Below are 24,129 nucleotides of genomic sequence, written 5' to 3' on the forward strand. Positions count from 1 at the left end.
CGTTTTTTGCCCTTTGGTGTTCTGCAGCTCTACCCATATAGATTCCACATCATCCAAGCTAATGTCTTTCCTAACTATTGCATTAATCTCCTCTTTAACCAGCAATGCTACCCCACCTCCTTTTCCTTTTATTCTATCCTTCCTGAATGTTGAATACCCCTGAATGTTGAGTTCCCAGCCCTGATCATCCTGGAGCCACGTCTCCGTAATCCCAATCACATCATATTTGTTAACATCTATTTGCACAATTAATTCATCCACCTTATTGCGGATACTCCCTTGCATTAAGACACAAAGCCTTCAGGCTTGTTTTATTAACACCCTTTGTCCTTTTAGAATTTTGCTGTACAGTGGCCCTTTTTGTTCTTTGCCTTGGGTTTCTCTGCCCTCCACTTTTCCTCATCTCCTTTCTGTCTTTTGCTTTTGTCTCCTTTTTGTTTCCCTCTGTCTCCCTGCATTGGTTCCCATCCCCCTGCCATATTAGTTTAAATCCTCCCCAACAGCACTAGCAAACACTCCCCCTAGGACATTGGTTCCAGTCCTGCCCAGGTGCAGACCGTCCGGTTTGTACTGGTCCCACCTCCCCCAGAACCGGTCCCAATGCCCCAGGAATTTGAATCCCTCCCTGCTGCACCACTGCTCAAGCCACGTATTCATCTGCGCTATCCTGCGATTCCTACTCTGACTATCACGTGGCACTGGTAGCAATCCCGAGATTACTACTTTTGAGGTCCTACTTTTTAATTTAGCTCCTAGCTCCTTAAATTCGTTTCGTAGGACCTCATCCCTTTTTTTGCCTATGTCGTTGGTACCAATGTGCACCACGACAACTGGCTGTTCTCCCTCCCATTTCAGAATGTCCTGCACCCGCTCCGAGACATCCTTGACCCTTGCACCAGGGAGGCAACATACCATCCTGGAGTCTCGGTTGCGGCCGCAGAAACGCCTATCTATTCCCCTCACAATTGAATCCCCTATCACTATCGCTCTCCCACTCTTTTTCTTGCCCTCCTGTGCAGCAGAGCCAGCCACGGTGCCATGAACTTGGCTGCTGCTGCCCTCCCCTGATGAGTCATTCCCCTCAACAGTACCCAAAGCGGTGTATCTGTTTTGCAGGGGGATGACCGCAGGGGACCCCTGCACTACATTCCTTGCTCTACTCTTCCTGCTGGTCTTCCATTCCCTATCTGGCTGTGGACCCTTTCCCTGCGGTAAGACCAACTCACTACACGTGATACTCACGTCATTCTCAGCATCGTGGATGCTCCAGAGTAAATCCACCCTCAGCTCCAATTCCGTAACGCGGACCGTCAGGAGCTGGAGGCGGATACACTTCCCGCACACGTAGTCGTCAGGGACACTGGAAGCGTCCCTGAGTTCCCACATGGTACAGGAGGAGCATAACACCCGACCGAGCTCTCCTGCCATGTCTTAACCCTTAGATACACTTAAACTGGTAATAACAATGTTAAAAGTTACTGACCAATATAAGAAGAAAAAGAAAAACTACTCACCAATCACCAGCCAATCACTTACCCCCTAGGCTGTGACGTCACCTTTGTTTTTTTGCCTTCTCCCTGTAGCTGCACCGGTACGCCTCTCGCCGACCCCGGACTCGCGCTGCTCCGAGCTCCCGCCTCCTCGACTCCCGCTGGCCTTTATAGGCCTCTCGCCGACCCCGGACTCGCGCTGCTCCGAGCTCCCGCCTCCTCGACTGACTGCTCGAACTGCTCGACTCCCGCTGGCCTTTATAGGCCTCTCGCCGACCCCGGACTCGCGCTGCTCCGAGCTCCCGCCTCCTCGACTGACTGCTCGAACTGCCCGACTCCCGCTGGCCTTTATAGGCCTCTCGCCGACCCCGGACTCGCGCTGCTCCGAGCTCCCGCCTCCTCGACTGACTGCTCGAACTGCCCGACTCCCGCTGGCCTTTATAGGCCTCTCGCCGACCCCGGACTCGCGCTGCTCCAAGCTCCCGCCTCCTCGACTGACTGCTCGAACTGCCCGACTCCCGCTGGCCTTTATAGGCCTCTCGCCGACCCCGAACTCGCACTGCTCCGAGCTCCCGCCTCCTCGACTGACAGGTTAGGTGAGTGGGCAAATGCATGACAGATGCAGTATAATGTGGATAAATGTGAGGTTATCCATTTTGGTGGCAAAAACACGAAGGCAGAATATTATCTGAATGGTGGCAGATTAGGAAAAGGGGAGGTGTAACGAGACCTGGTTGTCATGGTTCATCAGTCATTTAAAGTTGACGTGCAGGTACAGCAGGCGGTGAAGAAGGCAATTGGCATATTGGCCTTCATAGCTAGGGGATTTGAGTATTTGAGCAAGGCGGTCTTAATGCAGTCGTACAGGGCCTTGGTGAGACCTCACCTGGAATATTGTGTTCAGTTTTGGTGCCTAATCTGAGGAAGGACGTTCTTGCTATTGAGGGAGTGGAGTGAAGGTTCACCAGACTGATTCCTGGAATGGAAGGACTGACATATGAGGAGAGACTGGATCGACTGGGCCTGTATTCACTGGCGTTTAGAAGAATGAGAGGGGATCTCATAGAAACATATAAAATTCTGACAGGACTGGACAGGTTAGATGCAGGAAGAATGTTGTCGATATTGGGGAAGTCCGGAACCAGGAGTCACAGTCTAAGGATAAGGGGTAAGCCATTTAGGACTGAGATGAGGAGAAACTTCTTCACTCAGAGAGTTGTTAACCTCTGGAATTGTGAGAAACATAGAAACATAGGAAATAGGTGCAGGAATAGGCCATTCGGCCCTTCGAGCCTGCACCACCATTCAATAAGATCATGGCTGATCATTCCCTCAGTACCTTTTTCCTGCTTTCTCTCCATACCCCTTGATCCCTTTAGCCATAAGAGCCATATCTAACTCTCTCTTGAATATATCCAGTGAACTGGCATCAATAACTCTCTGTAGTAGGGCATTCCACAGGTTAACAACTCTCTGAGTGAAGAAGTTTCTCCTCATCTCAGTCCTAAATGGCTTACCCCTTATCCTTAGTGTTGTGTATCTGTAAAGCATGCACTCCCATGTTCCGCCACCAGGGAGCGCATCCCCTGAAGCCCCAAGGGATCCCAGCATCTCTTGGGAGCACTGTAATGTCACCGTAGTTGTACCAGGATTTGTTTGTTACAGTCAAAACATTTATGTACATCTCAATTTTGGGGAAGGAGGAGGGAAAAGTAAAATAAATAAATAAATTGTGTAGCACCCCATTTGGGCGATAACTTTTGCGGGAGCGCAAAGGTATCACTGGGAGCTATACAATTCAATTGGACACAAACTTCTGGTTTAACGCTTCAGGAAGGAAGCTAAATCAAGCACTACCACTTCCCTTGGAGCACTAAACGGAGCAAGAGGGGTGGTAACGGCAGAGTGCTGGACAATGTCGTGGACGAATTAACTGCGCAGATAGCAGTTAGCGGGTGTGATGTAATTGGCATCACGGAGACATGGCTCCAGGGTGATCAAGGCTGGGAACTCAACATCCAGGTGTATTCAACATTTAGGAAGGATAGACAAAGGAAAAGGAGGCGGGGTGGCATTGCTGGTTGAAGAGGAAATTAATGCAATAGTAAGAAAGGACATTAGCTTGGATGATGTGGAATCGGTATGGGTAGAGCTGCGAATATCAAGGGGCAGAAAACGCTAGTGGGAGTTGTGTACAGACCACGAAACAGTAGTAATAAGGTTGGGGACAGCATCAAACAAGAAATTAGGGATGCATGCAATAAAGGTACAGCAGTTATCATGGGTGACTTTAATCTACATATAGATTGGGCTAACCAAACTGGTAGCAATGCGGTGGAGGAGGATTTCCTGGAGTGTATTAGGGATGGTTTTCTAGATCAATATGTCGAGGAACCAACCAGGGAGCTGGCCATCCTAGACTGGGTGATGTGTAATGGGAAAGGACTAATTAGCAATCTTGTTGTGCGAGGCCCCTTGGGGAAGAATGACCATAATATGGTACAATTCTTTATTAGGATGTCGAGTGACACAGTTAATTCAGAAACTAGGGTCCTGAACTTAAGGAAAGGTAACTTCGATGGTTTGAGGCATGAATTGGCTAGAATAGACTGGCAAATGATACTTTTAGGGTTGACGGTGAATAGGCAATGGCAAACATATAAAGATCACATGGATGAACTTCAGCTATTGTACATCCCTGTCTGGAGTAAAAATAAAACGGGGAAGGTGGCTAAACTGTGGCTAACAAGGGAAATTAAGGATAGTGTTAAATCCAAGGAAGAGGCATATAAATTGGCCAGAAAAAGCAGCAAACCTGAGGACTGGGTGAAATTTAGAATTCAGTCGAGTTGGACAAAGGGTTTAATTAAGAGGAGGAAAATAGAGTACGAGAAGAAGCTTGCCGTGAACATAAAAACTGACTGCAAAAGCTTTTATAGATATGTGAAGAGAAAAAGATTAGTGAAGACAAACATAGGTCCCTTGCAGTCAGATTCAGGTGAATTTATAATGGAGAACAAAGAAATGGCAGACCAATTGAACAAATACTTTGGTTCTGTCTTCACGAAGGAAGACACAAATAACCTTCCAGAAGTACTAGGGGACCGAGTGTCTAATGAGAAGGAGGAACTGAAGGATATCCTTCTTAGGCGGGAAATTGTGTTAGGGAAATTGATAGGATTGAAGGCCGATAAATCCCCGGGGCCTGATAGTCTGCATCCCAGAGTACTTAAGGAAGTGGCCCTAGAAATAGTGGATGTATTGGTGATCATTTTCCAACAGTCTATCGACTCAAGATCAGTTCCTATGGACTGGAGGGTAGCTAATGTAATGGCACTTTTTAAAAAGGGAGGGAGAGAGAAAGCGGGCAATTATAGACCAGTTAGCTTGACATCAGTGGTGGGGAAAATGTTGGCATGAATTATTAAGGATGAAATAGCAGCGCATTTGGAAAGCAGTGACAGGATCGGTCCAAGTCAGTATGGATTTATGAAGGGGAAATCGTGCTTGACAAATCTTCTGGAATTTTTTGAAGATGTAACTAGTAGAGTGGACAAAGGAGAACCAGTGGATGTGGTGTATTTGGACTTTCAAAAGGCTTTTGACAAGGTCCCACACAAGAGATTGATGTGCTATATCAAAGCACATGGTATTGGGGGTAATATACTGACGTGGATAGAGAACTGGTTGGCAGACAGGAAGCAGAGAGTCGGGATAAACGGGTCCTTTTCAGAACGGCAGGCAGTGACTAGTGGAGTGCCGCAGGGCTCAGTGCTGGGACCCCAGCTCTTTACAATATATATCAATGATTTGGATGAAGGAATTGAGTGTAATATCTCCAAGTTTGCAGATGACACTAAACTGGGTGGCGGTGTGAGCTGTGAGGGGGATGCTAAGAGGCTGCAACGTGATTTAGACAGGTTAGGTGAGTGGGCAAATGTATGGCAGATGCAGTATAATGTGGATAAATGTGAGGCAAAAACGCGAAGACAGAATATTACCTGAATGGTGGCAGATTAGGAAAAGGGGAGGTGCAACGAGACCTGGGTGTCATGGTTCATCAGTCATTGAAAGTTGGCATACAGGTACAGCAGGCAGTAAAGAAGGCAAATGGTATGTTGGCATTCATAGTTAGGGGATTTGAGTATAGGAGCAGGGAGGTCTTACTGCAGTTGTACAAGGCCTTGGTGAGGCCTCACCTGGAATATTGTGTTCAGTTTTGGTCTCCTAATCTGAGGAAGGACATTCTTGCTATTGAGGGAGTGCAGCAAAGGTTCACCAGACTGAATTCCGGGATGGCAGGACTGACATGAGGAGAGACTGGATCAACTGGGCCTTTGTACATTGCACTTTAGAAGGATGAGAGGGGATCTCATAAAAACATACAAGATTTTGACGAGACTGGACAGGTTAGATGTGGGTAGATTTTCCCGATGTTGGGGAAGTCCAGAACCAGTGGACACAGTCTTAGGATAAGGGGTAGGCCATTTAGGACTGAGATGAGGAGAAACTTCTTCACTCAGAGAGTTAATAACCTGTGGAATTCCCTGCCGCAGAGAGTTGTTGATGCCAGTTCATTGGATATATTCAAGAGGGAGTTAGCTATGGCCCTTACGGGTAAGCGGATCAAGAGTATGGAGAGAAAGCAGGAAAGGGGTACTGAGGGAATGATCTTATCAAATGGTGGTGCAGGCTCAAAGGGCCGAATGGCCTACTCCTGCACCTATTTTCTATGTTTCTATCCCAACGCAGCCTGATTGCACATTGCACAGGAGGAAACAAGCCACGATGTCATCAGAAGGACCTGGCTACAGTGATGCAATCCTTTCAATTCTCTCAGTTGATCATGAAACGTTACTGCAAAGCCACACTCAACCCCATCCTGTTGTGCCACTCATCACATCGCCATCAATCTGCATTCCCTACTCTAACCCTACACATCCTTATGCACACCAACTGACCTTGCACCTCCACCCATCCCTCTCTCTCTATAACTACATTTTCACTTCCCCATATCACTAGCCACCCTTTATACTCACCCTCATCCTTGTCCAATCATACCAACTAATAACACACAAGGATAGGCACTTGGGTGTTTTAGCCAAAGTTTATGTAGAGTTTCTGCTAATAGATTGTCAAAAATTAAAATCTTTACTTTCAACACTTCGCCTTCTTGAACAGATTTGTGTGCACCTTTGGAAGTGGCTTAGTGAGTTGTTGTGAATGGATACCCTGCACAATGGTGGTGCACAACTGTGAAAGGAATGGCTTGTGCATTGCAGGGATGCTTTATGGAGCTAGTGTGGTGGTGCCAACCTGGCACATCATGTGGCAGCCAGGGTGTACAGCGCCAAGTGAAGTAAATGTGGCCATGGCCTCCTGGGAAGCAATGTGGTCAGGTGCTGATGCCCTGTGTCCTGTGCGGCATTAGATGATTGCGGCGAAGGTTGATGTTGCTGGTGGTGATGCTGGTGTGTTTAGTGATGTTGGTGTTGGGGCTGATCATGGTGAGATTCTGAGGACCAAGGTGAAATTTTTTCAAAGGTACCGATGCTCCTGGAATAGATGGCAGGTGAGATTGAGATGACAGAAGCGATCTGTCACTGGTGAGAAAGATTGTTCCAAGGAAGTGACAGTGAATAGAGAGTTCACTGCAAACAATTCCAAACTGCATACAGCTCAAAAGTTTCTTCCAAATCCTGAAGGCTTCAGCTTCTGACATTGGAGAGTGAACAGCTATGAAATGGTAGCTTTTACACTACTTCTGCAGCTGTCAACTAGCCAAAGCAATGCAGAGTCACTGAGAACCCTGGCGTGAAACCCGAGGGATGGCAAACTAATTGAAAACTTGGTAAAATGGTAAGTGCCTAGGTAAAATGGTAAGTGCCTAGGTAAAATCCTTTCAAATACCTTTAAATTACTGCTTAAGCATTTTAATTGATTGGCCCGCCGCTTGGTGTCGGGTCTGCGATCCGCATGCAGAACCCACAGTTGAGAAACTGACATGGAGACAGGTTCATAAGAAATAGGAGCAGGAGAAGGCCATTTGACTCCCGAGCCTGCTCCACCATTTAATAAGATCATGGCTGATCGGAAATGTGGACTTCCGACCCGCTGTCAATCAGGGCCATTTTGACAGCGGGCCCGCCTCCAAACCCGCATTCGCAGGGCTGTGAAGATTCCAGCCTAGTTGTAGTGGTTTCTGTGTGAAATATTGCACTGTTACTCTGTTCTGTAACATAATATGCATCCGAAAAATATTCATTGCATTTTCTCAGCCAAGATCAGCGTCTCTCTTTTTCTTTTCAGAAGTTCCTGTAGTGGGTTCAGGGTGTTGGAGACATTGGACAAAAATTATCCTTTAAAAGCCCAAGAAAGATCTGAATTCGGACAGGTTTTTAGGTGTGGGTGCCTTTTCAATTGCTGCAACTTTTTAATTGGTCGAGTTTGACATCTATCTAAAGTTTCCACTCTTTGTTGCATAAACTGACACTTTGCCAGCTTCACGCAACCTTCATGGTGCTCGAGGCTGGAAAGTCCCACATAGAAAATTTCAAGCTGTTTCTTTTTTGAACTGCCAGTAATTATAATGTCATTGAGAAAACACACCATTTGGTTAAGACCCTGCAATAGCTGATCCACGACTGCTTGAAACATTACTGTGCATTTGCGACTCCATACAGCAGCCTGTGGCACTGATCGAGAACTTCTTAAATATTAATGAGCACATATGGTTTGAATTGAGAAACTAACTCTAATTATTGGTAAGCATTCGACAAATCCACTTTACTAAGGGGGCTCCAATTGTTGTTGTGCACAAATCCTTTGTACTATCGTTTACTGAATGTATGGATTTAGCAGCTTTTCACATGGGTGCAGCCTAACCTTTGAGATAATGCTCTTTTATTTTCCAGTCTTAACAAGCTCTCATTCCTAAAATCATTAAGATTACTTGAGGGGCACTTGGTATACATGCACAAACATTCTGAAAAATCACAAATGTTTGGAGATGTGAAATATATCATCATCAAACACTCCCAGGTCAGAGGAAAAGCTGTGCATCCTTTTTGAATTGCATTTTTTATACATGCTCTCTATGGGCCCAGGTTTCGGCCTCAGTTGCTCCTGATTTTTTGGAGCAACTGGTGTAGAACAGAGTATCTTAGAAATTCAAATTCTCGGCATTTAGTTTGCTCCAGTTCTAGTCAGTTAGAACAGTTTCACTTTGGAACAGAATTTTTTTTTCAAAAGGGGGCGTGTCCGGCCACTTAAGCCTGTTTTCAAAGTTTCGGCAGTGAAAACTTACTCCATACTAACTTAGAATGGAGTAAGTGAAGATTTTTGTACGTTCGAAAAAACCTTGTCTACACTTTAGAAAATCAGGCATAGGTTACAAATTAGGTGTAGGGATTGTGGGGGGGGGCAGTTGAAAGGGAAGTTTACAAACATTAAACACTTCAGTTTTACAAATAAAGAGCCATCATCAATAATAAATGATAAATACATCAATAAATCTGCCAATAAATCAATCAAAAAAAAATAATAAAAAATACATTTTTAAAAAAAAAATCAATAAATAAAACATTTTCTACTTACCGACTGCAGCACCGGGAGTCCTCCAACATCGTGCTGGGACGGTCCCCCCAGTGTGTCTCTGTCAGTGTCTCTATCTGTCTGTCTGTGTGTGTGTCTCTCACTCTCTGTCAGTGTCTGTGTTTCTGACAGCGAGGGGGTGGGGAGAGGAAGGGAGGTGGGGGGGGGGGGAGAAGGGAGGTGGGGGGGGAGAGAAGGGAGGTGGGGGGGGAGGGGGAGAAGGGAGGTAGAGGAGGGAGGAGAAGGAGAGAGGATGTAGGGAGGAAGGGAAGGAGAGAGGATGTAAGGTGGGAGGGAAGGAGAGAGGACGGAGGGAAGGAGGGAGGAGGGAGGAGTGAGGGAAGGAGAGAGGAGGGAGGGAAGGAGAGAGGATGGAGGGAGGGAAGGAGAGAGGGGCGGGGAGGAGAGAGAGAAGGAGGCTGAATGGCCGGGCCCAAGACCTCGGGCTAGATTTACAGGTAGGTGGCATCGGGTCTCGGCGGGGGGGGAGTCGCGGAGGTCCGGGAGGCGGGGGGGGGGGGTGGGGTGAGAGAGTCGCGGAGGTCCGGGGGGGGGAGGGTGGGGGGTGAGAGAGTCGCGGAGATCCTGCGGGGGGGGGGGAGAGAGAGTCGCGGAGGTCGGGGGCGGGGGAGAGAGTCGCGGAGGTCCGGGGCGGGGGGGGGGGGGAGAGTCGCAGAGGTCCGGGGGGGGGGGGGTGGAGGAGAGAGAGTCGCGGAGGTCGGGTCGCCGGTGGGGGTGTTGCGGGAGTCGAGTCGGGTCGGGAGGAAGCAGGAGCTGGGCGTGGGAGGAGCCTTATTCACGCAGCCCCAGTGAGGCCATTCAGCCAGGGCTAGGGGTCTGTGTGCTTCGGGCCCCTCCCACACAGTTTTGAGCACCTGGAGCTACTGCACATGCACACCAACTGTAGCGCGCATGTGCAGAGGTCCCGGCACTGTTTTCGGCGCAGGGACCTGGCTCCGCCCCCAACAGCTCGTGCTGCTGGGAGCCAGAGAATAGTAACGTTTTTTTTAGGCGCACTTTCTGGCGCGAAAAACGGGCGTCCAGGTCTGGGCTGCGTCGTTTTAGGCGCGTCCCGAAACTTGGGCCCTATAGCTCTGCAAAGTCAGGAACACCAAATAATTTGCATTGAGGTCTCTTAAAAAATCAATGTGAACCATTTATATGCCATTTGATGGGCTCCTGCCTGACCTTGCATAACTTCAGAGACTCCATTGCAAAAAGTGTACTAATTGACAATGTGTAACAATAGTTATAACACACTAAACGCATAGTAAACTTCTGCTACTCTGTTCCAACAATTTGCCTCATCCTCTAGACAAAAAGATTCTCTACCGCTCCAATATGACATTTAACTATTTCCCATTCCAGTCATCCTATCGTCTGTCAGCACAAAGGTAATGCATGTGGCCAAAATGGGTATTGCTTTTTAGAATGATTCCTAGATCGGGGCCGGAATCTTCCAGGGTGGTAGTGAGCGTGATTGGTGACGGGTTGGGTGGGAAAGTTGTTATTTTTGACAGCGGGTTGGGAACTGGCTGTTATCCCGCACTCATGCACCTTTCCCCCAGGCGAGTATATCATCGTGGAGCCGACCCGACCAGCAGCGGCGGGTGACCCAATTGAAATAATTATAAGGTAGTTTACAGGCACTTAAGAGCCATTTTTCACTTACTTTATAAACTTACCCGCATGGCCACGGGATTCACAAAGCTCGGGAACCACATTTGTCAACCTAAGGCGGGGGTTCAGTGGCCATTGCTGCAACTGATTATTTGACTGCATCAAATGTACTGTTAAAGCTCCCATCTGACCGACAATTACTTCCCTCAGGCAGAAGCTATTGCTCAGTCCATTTCCAGCACAGATTCTGCAGGCTGCAAGTATTTTCAGCAAAGTCTCCATCCAGTGTCACCTCATTGGAAGAACTCTCTCACCATTGACGGAATGCATCTACTTCACCTGCCATATATTCCATCAACATGGGTGCCATTTACAGTATCTCACCTTGGTCCTCAGAATCAGACCTCAATGAGCCCCAACACCAGCAGCATTAACACACCATCAGCAATCACCTGATGCTGCATAGGGCATAAGCATCTGAGCCCATTACTGCCCGTGAGGCCAGGGACGGCCTCATCATGGCCAGATTTAGTTAACTTTACACTGTATACCAATATGGCTGTCACACGATACGCCGGATTGGCACCACCTCACAGCAACACCATGGGCTAGAACTTCCACTTTTGTGGTTATCACCCCATAATTTCCGGCATGAGTGTTCAAAAAGGGTTTTCAGATCGCCAGCTTCTCGCCCATTCTCAAAGCATCTGGTTTCCATTTTTGAAAATGGGTGTTACCGCCATCGATATAAAATGGGCGGTAGCGTTAAATTTTTTTGACCTTCTGCCGCAAAGTATGGCCATCCTTTGCAATGCATGGCAACGCTCGATTCCTGCGATTCAGGAGGTCAATGGTCATCATGACATGCACAGAAGAGGCGACACAGAGAGAGAGGGAGCTCAGAGGGACTAAATGCGTGTCTGGGTGTGGTGTGGCTGCTTTGGGAGGAAGGAGGGAGACTTTAGAGCTTCACAGCAAGTAGACAAACAAAAAGTAGTTGTTACCAACCACATATTTGCCTGAATTTGGCCTAGAATGGAGAGAGAGGAGGAGGCATCACAGCACGCTGTAGAGACTGGCAGTAGAGAGAGCAGTGAGGTGGGAGAGGAGCACATTGGAGGGTGCAAAAGAGCGAGGAGGTTCTCGGACGAGGCAAATGCCTCCCTCCTGCAGGAGGTCGAGTCATGCTGGGGTGATTTGACCCAAGGAGGGTGTGGGAAGTCCACCCCAAGGCCTACCAGAAGATATGGACCGAGATAGCAGAGGTGGTCTCATCGGTGACCAACGAGGTGCGTGAGAGCAACCAATGCCGCAAACGATGGAACAACCTTGTGGGATCCGCAAGAGGTAAGTATTACATTGACTTACATGTACTTATGTATTTATATAATTTGATTTGCAACAGTCATGAGTGACCATCATCAGATGTAAGGTCTTTCACTTTTACCGGGAATGTTTTACTCAAAGCCTGCGGTCACGGTGTACCTCTTTAGGTAAAGAATGATAATTTGCATAATAATCATGATTACATCTGTCGGTTATGTGCTGTATCAGTCTCTGTGACAGTACCTAACATTTATATCATGCAATGATCTCATGCCATGTCATCCTGTCACCTTTTACAGAAGAAGCTCTCGACGATGAGGTTCATGCAGAGGCGAACGGGTGGGGGGCCATCAGTCCCCAGGGACATAACAGAGATGGAGGAGTGTGTGCACACACTTGTGGGGTAGCACACCCGGACAGCCACGGATGTATCTGCAGACCCTGAAATGATGCCACGTGAGTAAAGCTTACAGCATTGCATGATGTAAATTCAATAGATGCCACACCCACTCATATCCAAACAATCATATATGATAGATGATCTCTAAAATTGTCATAGAAATAATGCTGGCCTAATGAAAATCATTACAATGCAAATATGTTGATGGTCATGAAATGTGATGTCTGCGATGATTTTGAGAGCGGTGGTGCTTTGGTCGTGCATATGCTGTGTGTCGTGCTGGACTCACGTGTGACCCTAGCACCCCCTTCTTTAATAACCTCATTTGTGTTTTTCAGATCAGCCAGCAGCGCGTCCCAAGGCAAGACCTCAGAGGCCAGAAGGTGGGGGGGTGGGGCAGGAGTCGGCGGATGATCCTACATCTGGTGCTGAGGAGCTCCGATTGTCGCCCGTCAATCCGCTGGGTCTGTTCTCAACGGATGAGAGCGCGGACTTCGAGGAACCTGCATCACCATACTTCAGAAGCCATTCCACCCCAAGGCCATCTAGTGGTCCTCTGGTCATTCCCGCCTCCACTCTGGAGGTACTGGCCCCAAGCACCTCGCCACAGGGCACCCCATTTGTCCCCAGGACGGAGCCGACCCCACGGAGGTCCCGTGGACGCGACGGTTCTGTTCCACGAGTGCCACATGACAGCGGAGAGATGGTACAGTTGTCCAGGAGGACTGTAGACATCGATGACTTGCTCATCGAAGCATTGGGGGGGCATATCCCAACAGCTGGCCACCATGACTGAGTACATTTTGCGGATGGCGGAGGCCCTGGGTGCGATAGCCAGGAACAATGCTGCCCGAGCGCGGCACTTCACCCCTAGGTTCTGCACCACCACTGTGAACGACAGATGAGAGTAAGGACCAAGATCCAGCTTCTGCATCAGGGAATGTTGCCCCTTCGGCACCGCCCGCTCACGTACTCGTGCAACGCCCGCATCTGTCTTCATCACCCCCAATGAGGCACCGCCTGAGGAGCTCCTCCGCCAGGTGCTGTGGAGCGAGGAGGGGAAGACATAGAGGTGGGGAGAAGAAGGGGAGGGGGCAAGGAAAGTGAGGTGCATGTGTGCAGGTGATGGCTGTGTTATATCTCCATCGAGACTTATGCAATTGGTTGCAATGTATGGGGGCTGGGGACCACGCTCCTGCTTTGCATTTGTATTCTGTGCTGCTGGACATGTTGAACATGTGATGTCAATGGTGGAAAAAGTGTGGTGTGGGTGGGGTTGGGTGTTATTGCCTGTGAAAGTTATGATTTCAGACCAAAGTTGGTATAAAATTTTTGTTATTGAACATAACCTTGTTGCGCATTGTCTCAGATAGCTGCACCGTTACACACTGGTGATTCCTTAACATCAAAGGGTTAAATACAACTTACCATCAATCAACGTAAACTTTAACTGGCACAAAGTTGATGGGCACCATTGATGTCTGAGCTGCACACACACAGCAGTGTGTCAACATTGTCACTTACATCAACGCTCTTTCAGGCAAGTCGTTTAGATCTCAGCTCCTTATGTAAGAGTGAGATTTAAAAAATGCCAGCCACACCGCTGGCGTTCGTTCAGAACAGTTCCACTTTTTGTGGGCGTTTTTTTGGGCGAGCGATATTGTGGAATTGTGGGCGATATGTGTGCGAGGTGGTGAAAGTGACGCTGGGCGAACTCATTGTAAATATGCTCTTTTTTGCAACAAAAAAAGTGGGTGGGTGATATTATTGAATCTCAGTGTTAAATCAGTGCATAAATTAAGCTGGGCGATATTATGGGCGATGATTTCGTCCATTCTGATGATTGCGCCCAAAAAAAGTGGGCGGTCGGTAATATTTTTTCCCGACGTGAAGCACATGGGTAAAGTAACGCTCGCTGATAAGTTTCCTAAAAATGGACATCTGGGCGTTGTACGTCATTTCAGCGGTAAAATGGGCGTTAAGTGGGTGTTAAGCATGCAAAAAAAGTGGAGGTTCGACAACAGTACAGGGTATTGTTTCGGGGCTGGGACATTTATTGCCCGGCCTGAGGTTCTGCCCCAGCGTGAAATTCAGACCTTCTGCGCCGCAATGGAGGAAGAACACTATCGAAGATGCTCCGCGTCTGTGGAGGGGTGCTCCCAGGGTATTAGATCGGCGCTGAGTCCAGTGCCGCGCTCCAGAGCCCAGCCACATCAGCGCTAAGTGGATGCTCCGCCTGATGCAGCTAAATACGCCTCCCCTACAATTAAAGGCAACCGTCACTGGGCCACCAAGGATGCCGGCAAACGGGCCAACAGCCCAACACCCAAAACAGCGTGTCGGTCTGCAGGATAGCAGCCTGGTCGAGGCGAGGGCCGCCATTATCGGGCTGACAGAACAGTCAGCAGACAGAAAAATGTGGCGGCCCACAGTGCAAACGGCCTCCCCTTTAAAGGTTGCCCTGGCGACGGATGTCGTGACATCTGCTGGTGCCAACCTCGCGACCCGCGGGGCAATTTCCTCCATGGAGTGCAAAGGGGTCAGCGTGGGGCAGTGAGAGTTCGACGTGCACGCCGATGATTTCATCGCCATGGAGGCCCGGGGCGCAGTGCTAATGACACAATACACCACAAACCTCCGGGTAATTTCCCCGGAGGTGCTATCAACCCCTTTCCCCAAGCGATAACCTCATTGCGCCCCATTAGCAACCCTCAGAGATGCTAATGGGACTATAAAAAATGGCAATTTCATCACCCAAATGTAATGTGGCCATGGTCCCTTCAAAGATCCCAGCTGAAAACGTGTCGTGAATGACGTCACCAGACCCCTCTGTCTCATTGGGCCAGGTAATGCGTTGGGCGGGCTTAAAAGGCCCCATTAAGGCATGTTCATTTTCTACAGTGGAATGGAGCCAACAGCAGATTTGCGACCCACCACGGACGCCGCCTGCACCAGACCGCACAGTTAGGTAAAATTCCGGCCAGTGTCTTTCTAATCCATAAAGGAAATCAATGCTTCATTTACTTCTGGGAAATTAAATGGGGCAAATAACTGATGTTAGGATACCAATTGGGAAATAGCAACTGTAATATCCTTGGTCAGAACAAATGAAGGACAGAGACACGATGAATTGCTTGTCCATGTGCTTATTAAAATTAGGTCAGAGCGAACTGAGCATGCTCATAACAAACCATATGATAAACAATGTGATAATACATTACTCTGCTTTCCCCTTTAAGTATTCTCCATTGGTAAGTTTAACTACCAGAATCCTATTTCCCTCTTTGGCAATCACAGTGCTTGCGAGCCATTTGGGCCCTGCAGCGTAGTTGAGGACAAAAACAGGATTATTTTCATCAATACATCGCGCCCTTGCATTCCTGTCATGGTAGTCATATTGTGGCTGGCGCCTGCTCTCGACAATTTCTTTCATGGTGGGGTGCATAAGGGATAGCCGGGTTTTGAGCGTCCTTTTCATTAGCAGCTCTGCGGGTGGAACCCCTGTGAGCGAGTGTGGTCGGGATCTATAGGCCAACAGGAGACGTGATAAGCAGGTTTGTAGGGAAGCCCCTTGGATTCTGAGCATCCACTGTTTGATTATCTGCACTGCTCGTTCTGCCTGGCCATTTGAGGCCGGCTTGAACGGTGCCATTCTGACATGGCTAATTCCATTTCCTGCCATGAAGTCCTGGAATTCAGTGCTTGTGAAGCACGGGCCATTGTTGCTGACCAAGACGTCCGGTAGACTGTGGGCGGCGAACATTGCCCGTAGACTTTCTACCGTGGCAGAGGATGTGCTTGAATTTAAAATGACACACTCGATCCATTTGGAGTAGGCGTCTACTACAACCAAAAACATATTTCCCATGAAAGGACCTGCGTAGTCCACATGGATGTGTGACCAAGGCTTGGCGAGCCATGGCCAGGGGCTAAGGGGGGCTTCCCTGGGCGCATTGCCCAGCTGGGCACACGTGTTGCACCTGTGAACACAAAGTTCCAGATCTGCGTCTATCCCTGGCCACCAAACGTGTGACCTGGCAATTGCCTTCATCATGACAATGCCCGGGTGCTCATTGTGGAGTTCTCTAATGAACACCTCTCTGCCCATCTGGGGCATGACTACACGGTTTCCCCACAGTTGGCAATCGGGCTGAATCGAGAGTTCATCCCTGCGCCAGTGAAATGGTTTAAATTCCTCAGGACATGTCCTGTACGTGGCTGCCCAGTCCCCATTCAGGACACATTTCTTGACTAGAGACAATAGCGGGTCTCTATTTGTCCAGACTTTAATCTGACGGGCTGTCACGGGTGAGCCTTCACTTCCAAAAGCTTCAACAGCCATGACCATCTCAGCAGCATGCTCGGTAGCCCCCTCAGTGGTGGCTAGTGGGAGCCTGCTGAGTGCATCGGCGCAGTTTTTGGTGCCCGGTCTGTGCCGAATTGTGTAGTCGTAGGCGGCTAATGTATGTGTCCACCTCTGTATGCGGGCCGATGCGTTTGCATTTATGGCCTTGTTGTCGGCCAAAAGGGACGTTAGGGGTTTGTGATCTGTCTCCAGCTCAAATTTCCTGCCAAACAGGTACTGGTGCATCTTCTTTACAGCATATACACATGCGAGCGCCTCCTTTTCCACCATTCCGTAGCCCCTTTCTGCCTGGGACAGACTCCTGGAGGCATAAGTTACCGGCTGTAACTGACCCTTGACATTGACATGCTGCAACACACACCCGACACCATAGGACGACGCATCGCACGTTAACACAAGTTTCTTACATGGGTCGTATAGTGTTAACAGAGTGTTGGAACATAACAAATTGCGTGCTCTATTAAAAGCCCTTTCCTGGCTGTCCCCCAAGACCCATTCGCGACCTTTGGGTAGGAGCATGTGTAGCGGCTCTAGCAGCGTGCTCAATTTGGGAAGAAAGTTACCAAAATAGTTCAGGATGCCCAGGAATGAACAGAGCTCCGTCGTGTTACGGGGTCTGGGTGCTCTCTGGATCGCTTCCGTCTTGGACGCAGTAGGGCTGATCCCGTCTGCTGCTACCCTCATCCCCAGGAATTCTACCTCTGGAGCTAGGAAGATGCACTTCGCCTTTTTCAGTCGCAGCCCTACCCGGTCCAGTCTGCGTAGCACCTCCTCCAGGTTGTGGAGGTGTTCTTCAGTATCGTAACCCGTGATGAGGATGTCGTCCTGAAAAACCACCGTCCCTGGAATCAACTTGAGGAGACTTTCCATATTTCGTTGGAAGATCGCGATGACCGAGCGAATCCCGAACGGACATCTTTTGTACTCAAACAACCTCTTGTGTGTCGTGATGGTGGTTAGCTTCTTCAACTCACTCGCCAGCTCCTGGGTCAGGTAAGCTGAGGTCAGGTCCAATTTTGAAAAAAGTTTGCCACCGGATAGCGTCGCAAAGAGGTCCTCCACTCTCGGTAGCGGGTACTGGTCTTGGAGTGACACACGATTGATAGTGGCCTTGTAATCACTACATATCCTGACCGACCCATCCGCCTTGAGCACCGACACGATCGGGCTCGCCCAGTCACTGAATTCGACTGGCGAGATGATGCCTTCCCTCAGCAGGCGGTCCAATTCGCCTTCTATCTTTTCCCGCATCACGTACGGCACCGCTCTGGCCTTGGGGTGTACTGGCCTGGCGTCCAGGTTTATGTGAATCACTACCTTGGCCCCCATGAAAGTGCCGATGCCGGGTTGAAATAATGAGTCAAATTTGTCCAGGATCTGTGAGCATGATATTCGCTCCACAGAGGAAATTGCATTGACATCGCCCCATTTCCAGTTCATGACAGCAAGCCAACTCCTCCCCAGTAGTGCGGGACCGTCCCCTGGGACAATCCAGAGTGGCAACCTGTTCTCCGAATCTTTGTGGGTCACAACTACCGTGCTGCCTAGCACCGGAATGATCTGCTTTGTGTAAGTTCGTAGCTGTGTGTCAATCGCCGATAATTTTGGCCTCCTGGCATTGGATGCCCACAACTTTTCGAACTGTTTGATACCCATCAGGGACTGGCTGGCCCCCGTGTCTAGCTCCATTGATATTGGGATACCATTGAGGAACACTTTCATCATTATCGGTGGCGTCCTGGTGTATGAACTGTATACGTGCTCCACATGAACTCGCTGAACTTCAGCTTCCAGCGATTTCCCCCAGCGTTCACTTCTGCAATTTCTGCAGGTATTTTGCTCATCTCTGCAAACTCCGTCTGAGTGTGTGCCTCCACGCCTCCAACATGAGCTATTGTTTGAAACAAAAGGTTCCTTGACAGGTGTTGAAGGCCCCCATATGTGGCCGCATTGTCCCTTGCAATGGCGTGAATCGCCGTTCAGCTTGCCATTGTCTCTGTCGAACTCCCCCTCTGTTCGACTACATGTTGGGGCATGCCCAATTGCCTTTGTCTGCCTGGAGAACTGTGTGCTGCTTTAACAATGTTGAATCTCTGTCCCAACCATTCCTTAACACAGTACCTCTCGTCTGTTCTGCTAGTGGCCATGCTCGCGTGGTTTAAATCCCAGTTTCTCGTCGCCATTGATACGTCCTTACTATACAGTATAAATGCACATGAGGCCCATGCTTGAGAGAAGGTCAGTCTGTGACCTGTCCTTAATTTCTAGCACTCAAGTGATGAAGGTGGGTGGAGCTTCCGCTTTTATACCTGAAGGCCGAGGTTAGGAGTGTCTCCCACCTAGTGGTCATTGTTCTCACAGTGTACAACTTAGGTCAGTTTATACATGGGTTACAATGCTGGTTGAATACATGACAAGAATGACCAGGAGATCCAAGAGGAAATAGATCACAAGTGCAGGACATTTCTGAGCCTTAAACAACAACCCAACTCGGGAGCAGCAAGGCAGCATTACAGGCGGCTTAAGGCCGAGGTCCAACAAAAAACTCGGGACCTAAAGAACAGATGGTGGATGGAGAAAGCACAGGAGATACAGCAGCTGGCTGAAAGCCATGATGTGCGAGGATTCTTCATCGCAGTCAAGGCCACCTTCGGTCCAAACACCCAAGGCCCCACCTCACGGCTGGCCAAGAACGGGGAAACACTCATCAAGGACAGCAAGGCAGTCAGGGCCTGCTGGAAGGAGCACTTCGAAGATCTCCTCAATCGAGATTCTGCCTTTGACTCGAGAGTTCTCGACTCCATCCCGCAGCATGCTACCCGCCACCATCTCAGTAAAACCCCTGCACTGCAAGAGGTAGAAAAAGCCAAAAGACAGCTTAAGAACAACAAGGCTACAGGAGTGGATGGAATCCCCGCTGAGGCACTGAAGTATGGTGGAGAGGCACCGTTGTAGCGAATACATAACCTCATCTCATTCATCTGGAGGGACAGGAGCTTGCTAGGAGATGCAGTGATTGTGACCATCTTTAAAAGAGGGGACAAGTCTGACTGCGGCAACTAGCGAGGAATCTCCCTGTTATCAGCCACTGGGAAAGTCATCGCCAGAGTCCTCCTCAACCGTCTTCTCCCTGTGGCTGAGGAGCTCCTCCTGGAGTTGCAATGCGGATTTCGTCCCTTACGGGGCACAACGGACATGATTTTTACAGCGCGACAGCTGCAGTAAAAATGCAGGGAACAGTACCAGCCCTTATACATGGCCTTCTTCGACCTTACAAAGGCCTTTGACACTGTTAACCGTGAGGGTCTGTGGAGCGTCGTCCTCCATTTTGGATTGCCCCACAAGTTTGTCATCATCCTCTGCCTGCTCCATGACGACATGCAGGCCGTGATCCTTACCAATGGATCCATTACAGACCCAATCCATGTCTGGACCGGGATCAAACAGGGCTGTGTCATCGCCACATCCCTCTTCTCAATCTTCCTCGCTGCATGCTCCAGCTCACAGTCAACAAGCTCCCTGCTGCAGTGGAACTAAACTACAGAACCAGTGGGAACCTGTTCAACCTTTGTCGTCTCCAGGCCAGGTCCAAGACCACCCCAACCTCTGTCATCGAGCTACAGAATGTGGACGATGTCTGTTTCTGTGCACATACAGAGGCTGAACTCCCAGTCATAGTAAATGTGTTTACTGAGATGTACGAAAGCATGGGCCTTACACTAAACATCTGTAAGACAAAGGTCCTCCACCAACCTGTCCACAACTCGGGAGCCTCTTATCAACAAGAGCATTGACGACGAGATTCAACACCACCTCCAGTGCGCCAGTGCAGTCTTCGGCCGCCTGAGAAAAAGAGTGTTTGAAGACCAGGCCCTCAAATTTGCCACAAAACTCATGGTCTACATGGCTGTAGTAATACCCACCCTCCTGTATGGCTCAGAGACATGGACCATGTACAGTAGACACCTCAAGTCGCTGGAGAAAAAGCACCAACAATGTCTCTAAGATCCTACAAATCCCCTGGGAGGACAAACGCACCAACATTAGCATCCTCGACCAGGCCAACATCCCCATCATTGAAGCACTGACCACACTTGATCAGCTCTGCTGGGCAGTCCACATTATTCACATGGCAGACATGAGACTCCCAAAGCAACCAATCTACTCGGAACTCCTTCACGGCAAACGAGCCAAAGGTGGGCAGAGGAAACATTACAAGGACACCCTCAAAGCCTCCTGATAAAGTGCAACATCCCCACCGACACCTGGGAGTCCCTGGCCAAAGACCACCCTAAGTGGAGGAAGTGCATCCGGGAGGTCACTGAGCACCTCACGTCTCGTCGCCGCGAGCATGCAGAAATCAAGCGCAGGCAGCAGAAAGAGTGTGAGGCAAACCAGTCCCACACACCCTTTCCCTCAACGACTATCTGTCCCACCGCTCCTGTCGGTAATGTATTTGTGCCACGTTAACGCCCACCGGAGGCGCTAATGGGAGGCGCCACTGCATCGAATTTCACCCTCTAACTGCTTTTTCTTTTAAATTAACTATAAATCATACACATGAACTACAAATCCAGTTGAATAACAGGTTTGAGGGGCCTTCCTGATCTCCTTACACTTGTTTGAACCTGGTACTTCAGTTACTGAAGTCTAAACTGAGTCATGTGTGTGTTCATGATCAAGTGTTTCACGATCATATCTTGGTTTATCTTTGGCAGAGACCAGTTTCAACCAAATACCTCTTGGTTCCACCAACCTCTACTGTGGTTCCTGAACCTCACCTTGCCAGGGGGACTGAGAACACGAACACAATCATTTTGTTTGAAATTGCATTCTGTCTGATTGGTGTCATAGTAACCTTTCTGGCTCAACTTTCTGTTCAACTGTTGATGCCAAATTTGTATTTTCAATTTTCTCTTCATCTGCTGGGGTATGTCCAGTTGTAATGTGCGGTGTAGTTCTGTACTTCAAGAAATTTGCACCTCCCCTGGATACCTTTCTTGAAGAGCTCGTGCAATGGAACTATCATGGTTGCTAACTCAGGTAAAAATCATGTGTAGTACTGGACCATTCCAAGGAAAAATCTTAACTCGGAGACATGTTCTGTTGCTTTGGAGCATTGATAACAGCTTCAACCTTTTTCTTCACTGGTTGCAAGCCATTTGCATCAACTTTCAAACCAAGGTACATAACCTTGGGCTGCATAAAAGCACATTTGCTCCTTTTCAATTTGACATGTGGGCATTCAACCTTTAAAGCACTTCTAGATTTTCTTCCTCGCTGATTGTTGCGATCAGCACCTCGTCTTGATTGCATAAGCAATTTGGAGCTCATTGCAAAATCTTATCCATCGTAGCTGGAAGATTTTGGGGGAGGACTTTACACCATATGACAGCTTGGTGTATGAGTAGTCCGTTGTGTGTGTCAATGGTGAGATACTGTTGACTCTCTGGGCCCGAAATTCACCATCCCCGAAGGGACAGCTGCCGCTGTCGGGTACTTTCCCCTGCCTGAGGGGGATTCAGCTTGGGAATGATTTGAGGCAGTGTTCACTTGCGCCGGAAACGGCGCGGAGAAGCCGCTGTAAAGGAAGGCTTCCAACAGAGAGGGAAGCAGCGTGCAGGCCGCTGGAAAGCCACCAGGACAGCAAAATTCACCGAGAAAAAGGAAGGACTTTTCCCGGCAGTGCCCCCACGAGGTTTTCAATGTGGTGCTTGAATGCGACACCGCTGGGGCCCTTTGGTAGGTAAATAGTTTTAATACTTATTGTTTTTATTTCATTTTCCAACATGCATCCGCAGTATTTATCTTTTGATATAGTTTTAGTCATTGTTTTGCCTCCATTTGCACATACCTCTGTACTTTTATACAACTTTCAGGTCTGACTCTTTAGTGGAGTCCTGTGTGCTGCAGAGACCTGCTTGGCAGGGTTCACCCTGAGGATGGGAGGAGTGTTGGGAGGGTGACACCTGCTCAGAAGCAGGGCGGCACGTGCAGACAGGCACAGGACAAGGGAGGCAGCAGCCATGACTTGTTCATTCTGCGCCAGACCAGTGTGCCCACCGCCTTCATCAGCCCGAATCAGGATTATGGTTGGCTGCTTGGGGGACAAGGGATATCCCCTGTCCACTTGGCTGCTCACTCCTCTGCGGAACCCCAGGACAGTGCCAGAGTATGCCTTCAATGACGCTCATTGTGCCACCAGGTGCATCATCGAGCAGTGCATAAGCATCCTTAAGCAGAGATCCCGGTGCCTGAACCGCTCTGGTGGCACCTTGCAGTACTCTCCTCAACATGTCTCCATAATTGTCGTGGTCTGCTGCATGCTACACAACCTGGCCATCATGAGGGGACAGCTGCTGGAGGTTGAGCCAGCAGTACCACCCGAGGAGGAGGAGGAGGATCCCCGTCGCCTCAGAGCTAGGAGGCGTCAACCCATCGCCACCCTGAAAGGGCCGGGTGCAGTCTGGCCAGCATCCTCCTGGGTGGGTGCGTCCTCCCATATATGGAGGTGCCTGACACCTCCCCTGCAATCTCCCTCCATGCATTATGTACTGCCTGTCTGCCAGGTCTCCTCACGTCAGGAAACAGTATTCTTCCTCTGTCCTCCACACCATCCATCAGTGTCTCCAGCTCCATATCAGTGAACCTGTTGGCTCTCCTTGCACCTCTTACACCAGCCATCCTTCCAACCTCTTTTCCCCCCGCTCAGGGCATTGCTGCGATCCCTGACCTTTCAAAAGGCCAGGGAGTAGCTAGCTCATTAGAAACCCTTACCTGCATGCTGAATTTCTCAGTGGTGATAACGCTCAAATTAAGACAGCCACACCGCTGAAAAATCCACTTTAGAAGTGTTCATTAGCGCTGGAATCCATTTGTTCACTTTTGGAGCTGAATATGGGGTGGTCCAGCCACGAAAAAATTTCGCCGCTAATGGCCACAAAAAGGTGGGGGCAGCACCAGCTTTCCAGCGGTACTGAATTTTGGGCTCTCTTTGTCAACATTCAGCTAAGCATAAACGTGTGACAGGTCAAGCTTAGAGAAAACCTTTGACCCAGAGAGTGCTGCATGCAAATCTTGTGTTGTAGGTAATGGGTACTGCTCATTGTCAACTGCTTGGTTAATAGAAACTTTGTAGTCACCACGTACAGTTTTGTTTGCTTTGGGCACTACCACAATTGGGATAGCCCATTCACTTTTGTCAGTTTTTGCTAACACTCCATTCTCTCTGAGCTTCACTAGCTCTTATTCCACCTGACTTTTCAGTGCATGGGGGACTGGCCTTGCCTTACAATAGACAGGCTTCAAATTGGACTTGATGTGGATACGCATAT

At 49.0% G+C, this 24,129-nt stretch overlaps 1 protein-coding gene and 1 long non-coding RNA gene across 2 annotated transcripts in view; both read left to right on the top strand.

Moving 5' to 3' along the window:
- The window catches only part of LOC139275102 (transmembrane protein 182-like), a 157,812-nt gene that overhangs the window by 87,299 nt on the left and 46,384 nt on the right, over positions 1 to 24,129 (top strand). The gene's annotated exons all lie outside the window — the stretch shown is intronic.
- Positions 11,810 to 12,801, top strand: LOC139274799 (uncharacterized). The gene is made up of 3 exons (XR_011595611.1): positions 11,810 to 12,050; positions 12,329 to 12,485; positions 12,768 to 12,801. It is a non-coding gene; the product is annotated as an uncharacterized lncRNA (long non-coding RNA).

The sequence above is a fragment of the Pristiophorus japonicus genome, chromosome 10 (assembly GCF_044704955.1).
Source record: "Pristiophorus japonicus isolate sPriJap1 chromosome 10, sPriJap1.hap1, whole genome shotgun sequence".
NCBI lineage: Eukaryota > Metazoa > Chordata > Chondrichthyes > Pristiophoridae > Pristiophorus > Pristiophorus japonicus.